The sequence below is a fragment of the Callionymus lyra genome, chromosome 4 (assembly GCF_982586985.1).
Source record: "Callionymus lyra chromosome 4, fCalLyr1.hap1.1, whole genome shotgun sequence".
In the NCBI taxonomy this organism is placed as follows: Eukaryota; Metazoa; Chordata; class Actinopteri; order Syngnathiformes; family Callionymidae; genus Callionymus; species Callionymus lyra.
In genome coordinates this window covers 37,369,048-37,383,388 of record NC_141821.1, presented here as the reverse complement: position 1 = coordinate 37,383,388, position 14,341 = coordinate 37,369,048, and the positions used below count along the sequence as shown (strand labels likewise).

Below are 14,341 nucleotides of genomic sequence, written 5' to 3'. Positions count from 1 at the left end.
GGAACTGACTCTCGATTGAGGGAGTGATTGTTGTGCAAACAGGAACGTAAGGATCCTAGCGGGGAACCTCTTGATATGCAGGATGAAACCAAACAGAGTGTCAGAGAAAAGCAGCTGGAATTTGTCAGTACCTGAATCAGGAGAGCCATTGAGAATTTCACATCTGCTGGCTGAAGTTCTGCCCACAGTACTAGGTATTTTGTGAAGCCCAACAGAGATTTAAATATATCTTTAGCTTAATTTCACATCCACGGATTTAATCACTAGCATTAATGGCCAGAGCGTGAGAAGTGAACTGTCACAAATAACTCTTATATTGCATGTTGTCAGCTGGAAAATCAATGCATAGCTAGAAAGCTAATGATTTTTATCAGAGCGTGTGAGAGAGTGCTCTCTCTCGTCCCACATGACCTTGAAATGGACAAAATGGAATCAATGAATGAAAAATTGAAGGTAAATAATCAGGTTTCAATCTTTCTGCCAGAGACAGTCAAAAAATTTCCATTTGGATCATAGTCAATCTGATAAATATCATTGTTGATACTACAACTGATGAATATTAAACTGTACTACAGTAAGGGATGACTTAAAAATAAATAAAACCTGTTGTGCTGTATGAGATATGGCAGACTATTTGCATCTGTCAAGAAACCAAATCTGGAGCAAGGAGAAAAGAGTCAAACCGAGCAGACAGCAGAACTGTCATCCTGTAGCCAGCAGCGCTTCCACACAGGAAGCCTCGGCAATGGTCATTTATTTTTACTACCCAGTGATCTAATTGCTAGTTCAGATGGGGCACAATTCAGGTCAGCACTTGTTAGTTAAAAGATGACAAGGCAGTTTTACTTATTGAAAAATGAATCGAGAAAAAATGAATAAACAATAACCTTCTCAGCCCCTAAAATATACTTTTCATATACGTTTTATTAACCTTATAATTCAAGTAACCACTCTATCTGTAAAAAAAAGAAATTCTTGTATGGTTTGGTTTTCTTCAGTATTCTTAGAAAAATGTTACTCTTTTGCATTTTGACAAGTAATGTTTAAGTTAAACAACACTCTATCTGTGTCGTGCCTGGTAAACAGTATGAGCAGATAAATCCCAGAGGAAACATCCACTTTCACTCCTGAGAAGGGTTTCAAAATTATGTTAGCTTTCAGACATTCCCTGCGAGATCAAATGCAGGGAAACATTCAAGAATTCAAAAAAAAAAAGTCATCCTTTAAACTACTTAAAACAGCTAGTTTAGTGTTCCACCTGCAGAGTTTACTGCTAAGACCATGACTTTGGATTTAGAAAGAGACCAAAGTAGCATGTTTTTCTAACATATTGGTGACAGGCTGCTTCCCTGCAGATTTGTCAGAGGCAAAAGTGACAGTTCTTTGATTCCACCTGCACTTTGAAGATTAGCTGTATTTAGTTTAGTGATCCAGCCTCCTCTCATTTTTTAAGACTGTGGAAGTGACCACATTCTGGGATTTGTCCTTAAAAGAGTTGAAGAGTAACTTAAGCCAATAAAGCTCTTATTACCAACACTAAGATCCCACACATAGGTCCTTATTAGTGATGGTGAATCAGCTGATAGTGTTTCATGATACATTGTCCTGAATTTTAAATACCACTAGATGGAAAAATGTGCTGTTAAATATTTGTCTTATTTTAAAACTCTGAGTTCTGAAAATAACGGTACTGTATCTTGAAACTCCATTAAGTCTTTCATGAAACCTTAATCAGTACTCTGAAAAACAGCTGATGGAGGGTCAATCCTAAACATACCACCGGATCGTTGACAATTGTTTATCTAATATCAAAGCAACTTACTGCAAATAAAAAATGTATTTGTTCTGTATTATTTCACAACTGTGACCATACAGCAGGGACCATTTGAATGCGTATATGAACAGAAAAGAAAATATTGTTCTTGCAAACTTGAACTCCTGTTAAGTCAAATAATTGATGATTGTCATTTTTTGAAGAACAGACACAAATTAAACCAAACCAATGGTCAACTTACTTCATTTCAGTTTTCATATAGAAGTGACCATCAGGAAAGTTCACCATCTTACCTATTTTTCTGTGAGTCAACCTGAAAGTTAAAGGAAAGACAAGTGCTTATTTTTAACTGTTTTCAAACACTTTTAATAAGCCATAGAAAGTTTATTAGCCAAGGTCGAATGTCACTCGGGTCGTAATTGTTATTTGGTTCTACATGGAGTTCCATTTTTAAAAGGAAAAAAATGAGCTTATATACAGTATATCATGGGTGACAGAGCTATTTTCCCATTATTGCACAGCAGGAGAAGCCAGCCACAATTTTGAGATTGCATCTGCAATCCTGTTCCATAGAGAAGCTCGGAAATTCACAGTTGGACAACAAAATATTATATGATGATTAGGATTCTACTGGAATTCGCTGATTCAGGGTAATAGTTATTGGTTAACTTGAAACCACTGTGTAGCATGAAGAGTGCCATCTAGGGGTCTTTCAAAATAAAGACACTGTATTATGATACCTCATCAGCTGTTTCATAGGGCATCATCAAAACATCACTATCCCTCACCTTTACAGCATTTAAAACCAATATACATTAATTATTCATCATGAATATACAGTTAGATGATTTTTGAGTTATTACATTTAGTTCATTTAAGAATGCAGGCACTAGCTCCAGGTCTGTATTTTTATTTCACACAAACCTATTAAGATGCTTTTTTTATAATGTGTTCTGGCCTGATGTAAATTTAATCTCAGAGAGGTAAGAGGGACCTTGAAGGCAGCTTGCCAACCCCTGGGCTTGACTGAAAAATAATGGATGAAGATGTCTGAGGTGATAATGCATTTACACAGAACAGGACTCTTCATTAATCATAATATAGTTGCACCTTTTTTCTGACAGGGCTAAACTGTGATGGCAAACCTGGCTCTAATGATGGCTGTCTACTGGATTTAATGGTAACCATGAGTGAATATTTGATCCATCAGATCATGCACAGAAATTCTATGAGCTTGTTTTTGTCAATTAAGACCAGTAGAATTCTGTGTGTCCCTGCGGGATTGTGAAGAATCTGAAATTCTACCCGGACCTGCAAGGTCGCCTTAAAAAAGACACACAAAGGAAGTCAGTTTGAGGATACAGCAAATGAGCGACCCATGGTAATGACATGGTTTTAGAGATGTCTGCTGCAGGGGGAATGTACAAACATTTTTGCCCTATTTTTTGATATGACAGAACGGATTTTAATATTCTCGAGCTGGAAGAAATGATGTTATCAGATGATAAAAAAGTAGAGCGTCAGGGGTTTTGGTCGATAAGGAGAAACATGGTTTGCCATAGCGTGATCAAGAATATTAAGGAATGTTGAGAACTTCTGCAGCCAAGATCCAAATTCAAAGGATGTTTTGTTGTTTTCTTTTTGTACATAGTTGAAAGAGAATCATAGAACTGTGTATCCTGCCTGAGGAAAACACATGGTATCCAGGAAATTGAGGGATTAGCTCCAAAACCTGTAAAGTCCTCACTTACAAAACAATGTGGGTTCTGCTACCCGCTGCAGTGAAATCAAGTCCTGCAAGTGTAACTGTTGTCTTTCGTGCCACCAGCGATCACGTTCAGCCAAATCAATTAACGTGTCGCAGAGTAGTGCCCAGAATGGTTTCCTATTATCTAAAGCAGCCCAGGGCTTGAGCCTGATGGAGTTTGCAGCATAATGTTTTGGTTTGAGCGTTTTTAATGTTCTATTTCATAAAGTAAGGTATGGAAAAAATATATTTTAGCGCCTTGTACATCTAGCGCCTAATGGAATCTAATGTTTTAATCTGCAATGGGGATGAGAAACACACAGAGATATTTGACTATTATGATGCTGCTGATGACATGAAGTGTCTACTAGACTAACAATACTGAGCGCTGGTAATGGGTGACTAGGTTAGTGTTTGAACTTCTATCAACAGTATTCAGTGTCATTTTCTTGGTTTGGGTGAAAATAATTTGTAATCATCTGTTCACCCTTTTTTTGTTTTTACAGAAAATACCAAACCATTGATGTACTTCAAAACACTTTTCTTCAACTCACTACACAATACCACACACCGAAATTACATTTGACTCATGTCCACTGTATGACTATGAGCTCCTTTTATGATAAAAAAAAGTCACATATTTCCGCATTGACCTTGATGGACTTCACAGGCTTTGTAATTTTCATATATTCTGCATATGGCCCTAAAATGATTATATTGTCTGAAAGGGTTACCATAGTTTGACTAGAATTGTGAATGGTGTTGTTTGTGCTTTAATTAAAAAATGGTAAGACATGAATACTGACAGCATTTTTTGTTGCATCAATTAGATCATTGTGGTTTGATCATCATTGCAAACCAGTGAAGTCTATTTGGATTTTATCACTGAACAGTTTAATGATACACTCATGATAAATAACCTGCTCTCTGAAGCAAGATGAATTGGTGAATGAATCATCAACAGTATTTGCAGTATAATGAGACTTGTTGTTACAAAATTAAAGTATTTATTCTATTTCCTGTAGGATTATTTACTGGATTATAATAGCCAAACAAACAATAATTACTTTCTATGTGATGAAGATCACTACAAATCTCTAGTGAGTTATAACAACTTCTTACAGATTGGAGAATTTCATTTTGGGAGGAAAAATTATTATTTAGTATTTAGGAAAACTGTAAGTAAATATCTGTCTTACTAGATCTAAAAGTAAATGATAGACACTGTTACATCAAAGAGGAGAATACCTATTGCATTGGTGTCATTAGAATGGATAACTATTGACACAGAATTAACCCATTTTTTAAAACATGAGTAGATGCAGATTATCTACAGAAAATTGTTTCTTTAAACAAAAGAAAATAATCTAAACAAAACAAAAAAATACATTCTGTTGAAAAAAATTCCTCTTGACCATTTAGATCACTGAAAATACATAGAATTAATATGTTCCCATCATGCACTGCAAGAGTTAAACTTTTGCAACACTAACCAATTAATGCAAATTAAGTCTTTCATCATTTTTCAACTGTCAATTCCGATGAGTTCACTTTTCAACTTCACTACTCAACATTTGCAAAGCACATAAAAGAACAAATTAGCACAAAGAAAACCTTCCTCTTACTGGTCAGTAGTTCTGAATAAATGTGGCTCACCTTCATCTGAGCATCTGTTTGGAGATTCCAGGTGGTTATTAAACACTTCATAACTTTACTCAATGGTGGCAGAGATAAATATTGCACAACAACAGCTGGTTTTCTACAAAAGCAACAGCTGGACAAGGAAATAAATATGTAGTAACAAGCTGAATGAAAACCAAGGCTGGTTTAACACCTCCTACTTCATCTGAAATCTAATTTAATATTTGTGACATTTGGAAATTCTGAACAGCTGAAAGGGTGTCAGAGAAAAGAGCTTTGGATCATCGTCAGGGAGTAGTTCTGCTCATCTTAGGTCATAGATGTTAAAAGGTGCTGTGGGTGACTTGGGAATGAGAAAATAGGGCAATAAATAAATCAGTAGATGGCAATTCTGAGTTAAGTAGAGAGTGCCTGTGAGGCGGAGACTGTCAGAGATTCAGAAGCTAAAAAAAAAAACCAAAACGTGCAGTGTTCAAACATGTACAGTACCATTTTAGTGTTGAAAAATAATGAATGTGAGTTACAGCTAGGCTTATTGAATTTTCTGATATATGAGCCTAGGTAGGGCAGTGTGATGGAGCTCAGTTTCCAGTCTCAGCATCAGTTTTGGTTTCAGTCCTGTTATAGTCATCTAACAATGGCACTATCCGGACAGCCCGTTGTTTGTAAACTCACAATTGCGAGCTTGTTTCTTTCTCCATGCCCTCTTGTGACCAAAGGGCCCAATCTGGTCACCTTTTGTTTGCTGTAATTTTAGGTGAGAGGGTGAGCATCCGACTTAAGTCCACCTGTATTTCCCTGGCTAGTTTGCTCAGCCGTCTGAAATCATGTTGGTTGCTAGGAGAACTTGTGGCTTCTGAAGGCTTGATTTTGCTTGTGCGAAAACTGTTAAAGGGCAGAATTTGCCTTCTTCTTGTTAAGCCGCAGAAAGAAGCAGGCCGCCAGACAAGCAAAATCCCAGAAAAAGACAGATAGGGTTGATTTCACTCCTTGCTTGGACATATGTGTACTCCTAGACTAGAACTGAGATTGGTCCTGTTCTAGAGTTTGCTAGTCTGTTTAGAGACTTTGTGGGAAATACCTTCAGACATTATTTATAAAACTCAAATTTTCTCAAAACAATAATTCAAAATTGTAGAATGACCTTTCTCTGTGAGTTTTAATTTTCCTCTGTGTTCATTTCAGGCACCCTGGTTTGAATTAATAAATGCATTTCAGTTAGAAAAGTAAGCATGTATGCATTTATTTTTAAATTGATTGGCCAGGTTTCACAGATTGGTTAAGTAGATGGCTGAGAAGATTAACGATCTATGTAGGAACGCTCTTAAGAAGGTTGTGTTTCCCAGAGTCTATAGCTTAAGAGCATCATTGACTGAGATGGAAATGTAAGATGGAGCTTACCCACTCCTTACACCTACAGCCTTCTTAACAACCAATTGCTCAGGTACTTATGTATCCACAATTTTTCAAAATAATGAAAAAATGCTCAAATACAAATATATTTTTTAACTTAATTACATGTTTAAGTTTTCCCACATACATCTGTATCAATTAATAATATATTCAGTTTCAGAACCAACGTGGTGGACAGCTCCTACTTCTTCTTTGGCTTCATCTTAAGGTTCTCTAAGAAGGCAGTTCTTAGTCAACACGTCTTGGCCCATCTTATTAACCAAACACTTCTTAAGAGCCTTGTTACATGATTTAGATGGATCGTAACTATTAATGGTCATAAATGGTAAAGTATAAAAAATGACTATAATACAGATACACATAGTTCTACTGAATATTTTCAAAGATTTTTATTGAGCTAAAACCTTCTTTAAAATGATTGAATTCCCCTTTTTTATCTTTCATTTTCCGTGTTGATTTGTATTTTAGATCCTGTAATGGTTACAAATGTTAATCATAAATTAAACATGTATGAGTAAATACAAAATGTGCAACTTTCAATACGTATAAAGCAATTAAATCATTCAATGTTCATCTGCCAATCAAAAATACCTGATCAATAACAAAGAGTTCAAATAAATATTTGAATGACATTCAGTAAAATCAACTGTTTATTTAAAGCAAATGTGTTTGCATCAATGCATCTACTTCCGTACCGTCTGCACCACCAACACATCTGCTCTAAGGAATCAACCATTATAAGTAGATGTTATCAGGCCACACACTGGTCTCTTGTCATAGTCTCAATTTGAAACTAGTGCTTTTTATCATGCTCTCCTCCCTACCCATCACATTTCTTTCTTTTAAAATTCTTTGATCCTGCGGTCATGTGTCATGTGCTGACAACTTTTCTCTTTCCAATAACTTGTCTTTTCCATTCCCTTTTGCCTTATCACAGTACAAATCATGTACTCAAACATCAAGTGTCTTCAATTATTTCTATTGGCAAAACACATTATTTTTTTATTGATACTGCATGCACTTGATTAATTCATACTTCGATCTTCCCGCTGTCTGAGATTTACATAAAACTCTGTTCTACTTGAAAAATTACTCACGAGGAATTACAGAACAGCTGTATTCATTTATTTTATTTCATCTTGTGTTTTCACACTTTAAAAACTCAGCTGGTTTAGAGTATAGCGGTCAGATTTATCGACTTAGACAGCATCCTTTAGGGCCTCTGCTCCATGTTGGCTATTAAAATGTATCCAAGCTGAATGTTTGTATCAATAATGAAGATCTAAAATGTTCCTACACTTGAACTCATGTTTAGGACAAAATGGTTACTCACAGGATAATTTATTATATTATTTTAAGTATTTTCTTAACCAACAGCAGAAAGAAACGCTTCAACAAGATCCAACTGCTTCTGGCTAATGAACCCAAATTAGATTGCTGTATCTTGCCACAGTTAATTATTATGGGTTTGATGATTTAACATCGGCATTGAAGGATAAACAGATTACATTTGTCTTCAGGACCAGCGGTAAACTCCCAATAAAGAATTGTCGGTGATGCAGCCTATTTTAAGTATTTCTGGGTCACCTTGATCAAACATTCGACAACTCATATTTTTTGTTTAGTTTATACAGCAGGGTCTCAAACTCACAAACACCAAGGTATATAGGTGTGGGAGTCTTTTATTCGTTTTTTTATGAATGTCTTCAATTCGAAATTTGATCACCAAATTGTTGTTTAATGTTTTGTTGATTTTAACTATATAATTAGAGCTATAGACATGATAACGTCTGATGTAATTATTTTCATTAAACAACGCAGGTGTGAGACCCCTAATGTATAGTTTAAAAAGAGATGTTTCACTGTGCCCTCACTAGGCAATGTGTCCTGTGAGATGTGGTCAAGGAAAAATCTATTTTTATGCAATTTTTCTCCAGCCTGACATCCTCTTGTTATCAGTGGAAATGTTGCGCTGCAGTTTCAACAGAGCAAGAAGTCATTAGCAGTCCAAGCTCTGAGATGCAGAAGCCAATCACATCAGGTTAACATCAGAACATTTGTCTTACGAAAAGTTCTTAAAGTAGTTTGTAATGTTACCATATTGTTTATGCTAATTCTATTTACGTGCTGCGTTCAACAGAAGAGAGAAGGTTTGATAAGATTTATGTCAACACTAATTATTGGACACCAATTATTGACGATAATAAACAAAAAAAAATGTTTGGCAATTTTTCTCAATGCCAGATAGATATGTCCACTGATTCCTTTGAACTAGACCAAAGTAAGTGCAAGCCTGTTTTTCCACAGCAAAGGACACGTGAGTGGAGGAGCACAAGAGTGGGCACAGGATATGGCAGTAAATGCCCATACACTACAGATTGGGATGGAATGATTAGTGGCGATAAAGGAGGAAGACAGACAGAAAGAAAAGGTCAATCTGTTAAAGCAGCAGTGATGAAGGAAAATTGGTTTAGTTGAGGAAACATAATTCTGTGGCTGCATGTGATACCTGCCAAGCCCTGACTGCTGCAGATGCATTGATAAATCATGTATGTTGGCCTTATACTCGCCTTTATTTTGTGATCTTTTTCATCCATTATTCAGCCCTCATCTTCCCTTTTTTCAGTAGCATTCTAAATTCATATAAGGTAATTTAGCCCCTCCCCTTTATGTAAATATATATTGCTTATATTATGAGAAGCTGTTTTTTGTTTCACGTAAGACTATTTTATTTATTTAACCTTCTCTCATGTCCACTTATAAATCCATTTGTGTCGTCCCCCACGCCCTTCAGCCAACTAGTAGCTCCATCCTCTTTCTTGAATTAGACTCCTTTGGGGGTTTGAAATTTGCAAAAAGGGTTTATTAACTTGGAGGCGAGGTGGATCCTGCAGCTCAAGCAATCAGGTACCTACAGAAGTGAGGCTACTACAGGCGGCGTTACAAAGAAATCGCTCATTAGTAAGTCCCTGCTGGACTACTTGCACTCTATGTTGCGTGAACGACCTATATTGGCAAATCTCTTGGTTTTGTTAGGGCCTTGGGACCCCATTCAGATGAGGTTTTAGTGGTGAAAATTATTATTACATGTACTCGCTTGATTTAGCATGGTGCTTGTGTGTTTTTGCAGAGGTGTTGCTGTACATCAACAATTTCCTTTTCCTCTCATTTGTAATGTATTTTCGTTTGTCTGTTTTGTCTATACAGTTGTGTGCCAAAGTTTTTTGCGACACAGCGTGTACTAGTGCTTTGACGATGAGGAGTCATGGAACAGCTGATGAGGTATCATGATACAGTCTTCATTTTCAAACGACTAGTTGGCACTGTGTTTTGCAAATTACTCCAGTGTTTATTAAAATTATAGATCAGAGAAAATGTTATTATTATACCTCATCAGCAGTTTCATGAGGTCTTGTCAACTCATCACTGGCTAATACATTTATGGTCCAATTTATTTTAAATTATATGCAACACTTTACTGTATATCGATTGGATTTATTTACAAAAAAGCCACTGACATTCTTACATGAATCAATGTTTCTCCAACGACCCCCTGTTCTATCTCTGGGCATTTCCATGTTTGACATGCCCAGAGCACCCCTAATGTTGTGTTCTAGAGGCCTCTTAAATTGGCTTCTCTTGATGTGTTGCAGTTTAAATAAACAAAATCACAAAAGCCTGAAGATTCTCAGTTGTTGGCCACGTGACTGCTGGCTTTCAGCTCAAGCAAGAACAGCAGTTTCTAATCACCCAACATCTGTAACAGTATCACGGTCAATCAGGGCAAAGAAAAGCTTGTTTATTTTTGTACACATGGTAGTGTACGTGGGTGTTTGTATTTTTCTTAAGCCATCTCCAGCAGTTAAAGAGTTCAATTGTAACTGGGGGAGCAGTTCGTAGCACAACAGAACAGCATCAGGCTGCTGTGGTTACATTATTTTGCACATGTTAACAACCTCAGGAGACAGGCAAGACAAAAAAGCTGCAGCAACACCTACATGCTATAATCCTTGATTCAAAGAAAATTCAGGTTAATCTGGTATTTAAAGGAATCTCCCCCAAACACAGAGATGTTTAATTACTATATCAAGTTAAATATCATATTTAAATATTAAACTTAGCAACTATAGCAAACATAAAGTCAAGAAGTCCAACTAAATCATCCATCAATTGTCTTGCAAAGATCCACTTGCAGGTTCACTGTATCAACTGCATGGATCAATAGCTGAGACAAGCAGATGCCAGAGGATCATGAAGGTAGCCTTTGCCTTATTTTACAAATCTCTGCTTCTAAGACTCAAGGAGAGCGGTTCAGAATGTTTGAGCAGAGAGAGGAACTCTAGCTGTGTTTACTAGATCTACTGAAGAGGGGTTAATACACCATTTATAATGTTTAGAAATTGTTTTTTTAATACTCTCCATTATTGTTTATATTAGGTTTGTAATATAAATAATTGTATCTGTTTCTGAATATACATAATCCACAATACAACAAAAAAAATATTACTTACAGGTGTGTAAGCATTTCTTTCTGTTAATGGTGATTGCGTGAATATATAAGTATTTTGAAACTTCATATTCTAACCATCGTTGGGATTTGAGAAATCTTGTTGTTTATTGATTCAATATACTAGTGATGGGGAAATGACTTTTTTTTCCAGTTTAATTATATTTTACAGAATTAACTGAAGGAGAAAAAGAATAAAAGCGTCATTATGAGACTTTTATGCGTATGAGTATGAGTATGAAGACACATCTGGTGACAGCTTCAAGTATGTTTTCACACTTCTGTTCATGGTCAAACTCAAACATGAAAGAAATCCTGCCGGGTGATCGATCAATTATCTCCCAAAAAACATCAAGGTTCCCTTCACTCAATCTGAGTGGCATTTCTTAGTTTCACCTGACTAGCATGAGAGGGAAGTCATGCGATGGAAAACCTAGAAATATTCCAGCTTCTTTGATTTGCTGCAGTTGATGCAGTTATAATGATGATATTTTTACGGACTGCTGTCCGAAAGTTAAGTATAAAATGTTTTTTTTACAAATCAGACTAAGACAAGTCTCTACCGTATCATTCATGGTCTTGCTTTCATTTGAAGGTCGCCACAACTGCAGTTGTTTCTCACACCAAGCTTGTGCTTTTTCATCTTCAACCACATCATGAGTTTTGCCTTTCGGTCTCTGCCTTTTGTCCCCTTAGGTTTCATGAATCTTACTTTTTACAAAAATTGATTTTAATCTAACTAGATCCGGAGTCACTGTTCAGTCGCAAAACATAAAAAAAAAGTTTTTATACACAATTGCAGTAAAATGCCTGTCAACAACATTGCAGTTTTTATTAAATAGTCCTTTAAACAGCATCTTTTTATTTTTTTTCTGATTCCAGACTATGTATTTGAATAAAAACGATAACAAAAATCCAAATAGTCAGCATTTATGTTTGACACAGTATCTGCTCAATAGATGGTGTTGTGTTTTGCCAAACATTACATATATAAGATGAATAATTTAATCTGACTACTGAAGTGCTTGATCATGCTGTACCTACCCCTGCAGGGGGCAACAGTGAGTAGGGCCGCAATCTGATGCCAATTTTTGACAAAGATAAATGAGAACATATTGCTGAAAGTGCAGATATAGAGCGTGTTTGTTTAGTTTTTATCTTTTTTTTGGTTTTGACTTGGTTTTGGTGTTAGGTCAGTCTTGGTCTTGTAATGGTTTTGTCTTGGCCTTTTTCATGGCCATGTTCATGGTCATGTTCAAGGTCATGGTCTTGGTCTTGGTCATGGTCTAGACTCTAGAGTCAGTCTTGGACATGTGGTGTCTTCTCTTGTCTCGTCTCGTCTCGTCTATTGCTGTGAAACTAAAACAACTTCTGAAATGGTTCCTAATTCAATCAATTGTGAAGTGATGTTTGAAAGAATGCAATAATTAACTCATCTTAACTACTCCTTCACAAATTAACCTTCAAGTAATTAAATCTTGGGAATGCTGTACATTAATCCAGGATTTACCAGTAAAACACCCAAAATCTTCAAGGAAATATTCACTGGATTATTTAGTAAGAAGTGGGTCACCAGCTGTCAGCTCACAGTGAATCATTGCACCTCATTAGACCACGATATGATTTCTAACACAAACTACGTATCTTCAACTCTTCTGCCTTCCTCTGCGCTGAACATTGAGACAAAGAATGAGGAAGATATGAACGCAGGAAGCTTTTGAAGGGTAGTTTGTCGAAGTACATCGTGTCACGCAATTACCTGAGGATCAGTAGCAAATACATTTTCGTGGGTTTAATTTTTAAAAAGCCAGCTTGTGAAGAGGATACTAAAGGTTGCCCCAGGCTTTAAGTGTATTTGAGCGTGTCAGCCACTCTAAAGTATGTGGCTCTCATTAAAATGCATAGATGGCAGTCCAAATCTTTTAATTGTTGATGAACTTCAATGTGTTAAATAAAATATTAATTTATGTGTCATTTTGCTCGTTCTTCATTCTGGACAGTTAAGTATGTTGCGTTTGAAGAACATTGTTGGAATATTTTTTTTATCAAAATTAACCATTGTTATTCTTTATCATTGTTTTTCTTTGATCTGCTCTGCATTATTCAAGATATTACTTCAGTGAGACATGTTAAGCCAACATAACTTGTGGGTTATCTTCAAGTTGTATGTTTCAGTTTGGCTGCTTTAATAAAAAAAATGTGGGGGGCAAAAATCGAATCCTTTATTTTGACTTTTCCTGGTTGTAATATAATGTGTGGACTTTTTAGCTTTTTTCTATAACTTAAATGTTTTGCTACCAAACTACTCTGCTGGACTTTTGTCTTTACTTTTCTGTTGACATACTGTTTAACAGTTTGCAATATGTAATAGCTTTATTGTAAATTGTACTTGTAATTGGCACCAAATCTCGAGATAATGGAAGAAAAAACAGCAACTATTAAAAGCTATAAAATGCTGCCCCATACGAACTTGCTTTTCATTTATCCTGCATATTGCTTTATTTAAAACCCATTCATACAGTTTAAATGATTAAATTAGGTAAGATACAGCAATTGCAACGTTTTATATCGAAGTATATTGGAATGTATTTAATTGTTTTTAACTTGCAGAACAGAGGTTCCTCAGGAGTTTGCATTAACATTTGCATGTGAAGTGTGGCAGCTGTAATGTTGCACTGAAGCAAAACGAAGCATGTTGCGTGAGATAATGGAGTGTTGCACACTGACCTCTCAGGTGCTCCAGGTCGCAGGGACGAGTCCGGCTCGAGCAGCGAGCGCTGAACTCACTCCTCGGTCAGCACGAGCTGATCCCCGGATGGAAAAAAATGCAAATTGTCCTTTTGCTCTGGCGATGAACCAAAAAATGTCTCTCGTCTGTAGAAGTTCGAATGAAGTAACTGTCGTCTCGGGTCGAACCTCGATTTCGGGATGTCAATTCGAATCAGATTCGTTTCACATTCGATGATGCTGAGCTGGACCACAGTGCCTGGTTTTAACGCCAGAGTTAGTCAAGAAGAGCGGGTAAAGATGGGTTTGGAATTTCTATTTGAAGCGTGAAACTCTCTCTCTCTCGCTCTCTCTCTCTCTCGCTCTCTCTCTCTCTCTCTCTCTCTCTCTCTCTCTCTCTCTCTCTCTCTCTCTCTCTCTCTCTCTCTCTCTCTCTCGCCATCTACCCAAATGTGACGTACAACCAGTGACGACCAATGACGTATTGTTGGGGTACATATGAAATCTTAAAAAATTAGATTAAAAATGGGAT

At 36.4% G+C, this 14,341-nt stretch overlaps 1 protein-coding gene across 1 annotated transcript in view; it reads right to left on the bottom strand.

Moving 5' to 3' along the window:
* Positions 1 to 14,073, bottom strand: part of npy2rl (neuropeptide Y receptor Y2, like) — a 37,008-nt gene extending 22,935 nt beyond the window's left edge. The window contains exon 1 of the mRNA XM_087790132.1: positions 13,810 to 14,073. The gene's annotated coding sequence lies outside the window, so the exon portion shown is untranslated. The remainder of the gene's footprint in view (positions 1 to 13,809) is intronic.
* Between the last annotated feature and the right edge of the window lie 268 nt (positions 14,074 to 14,341).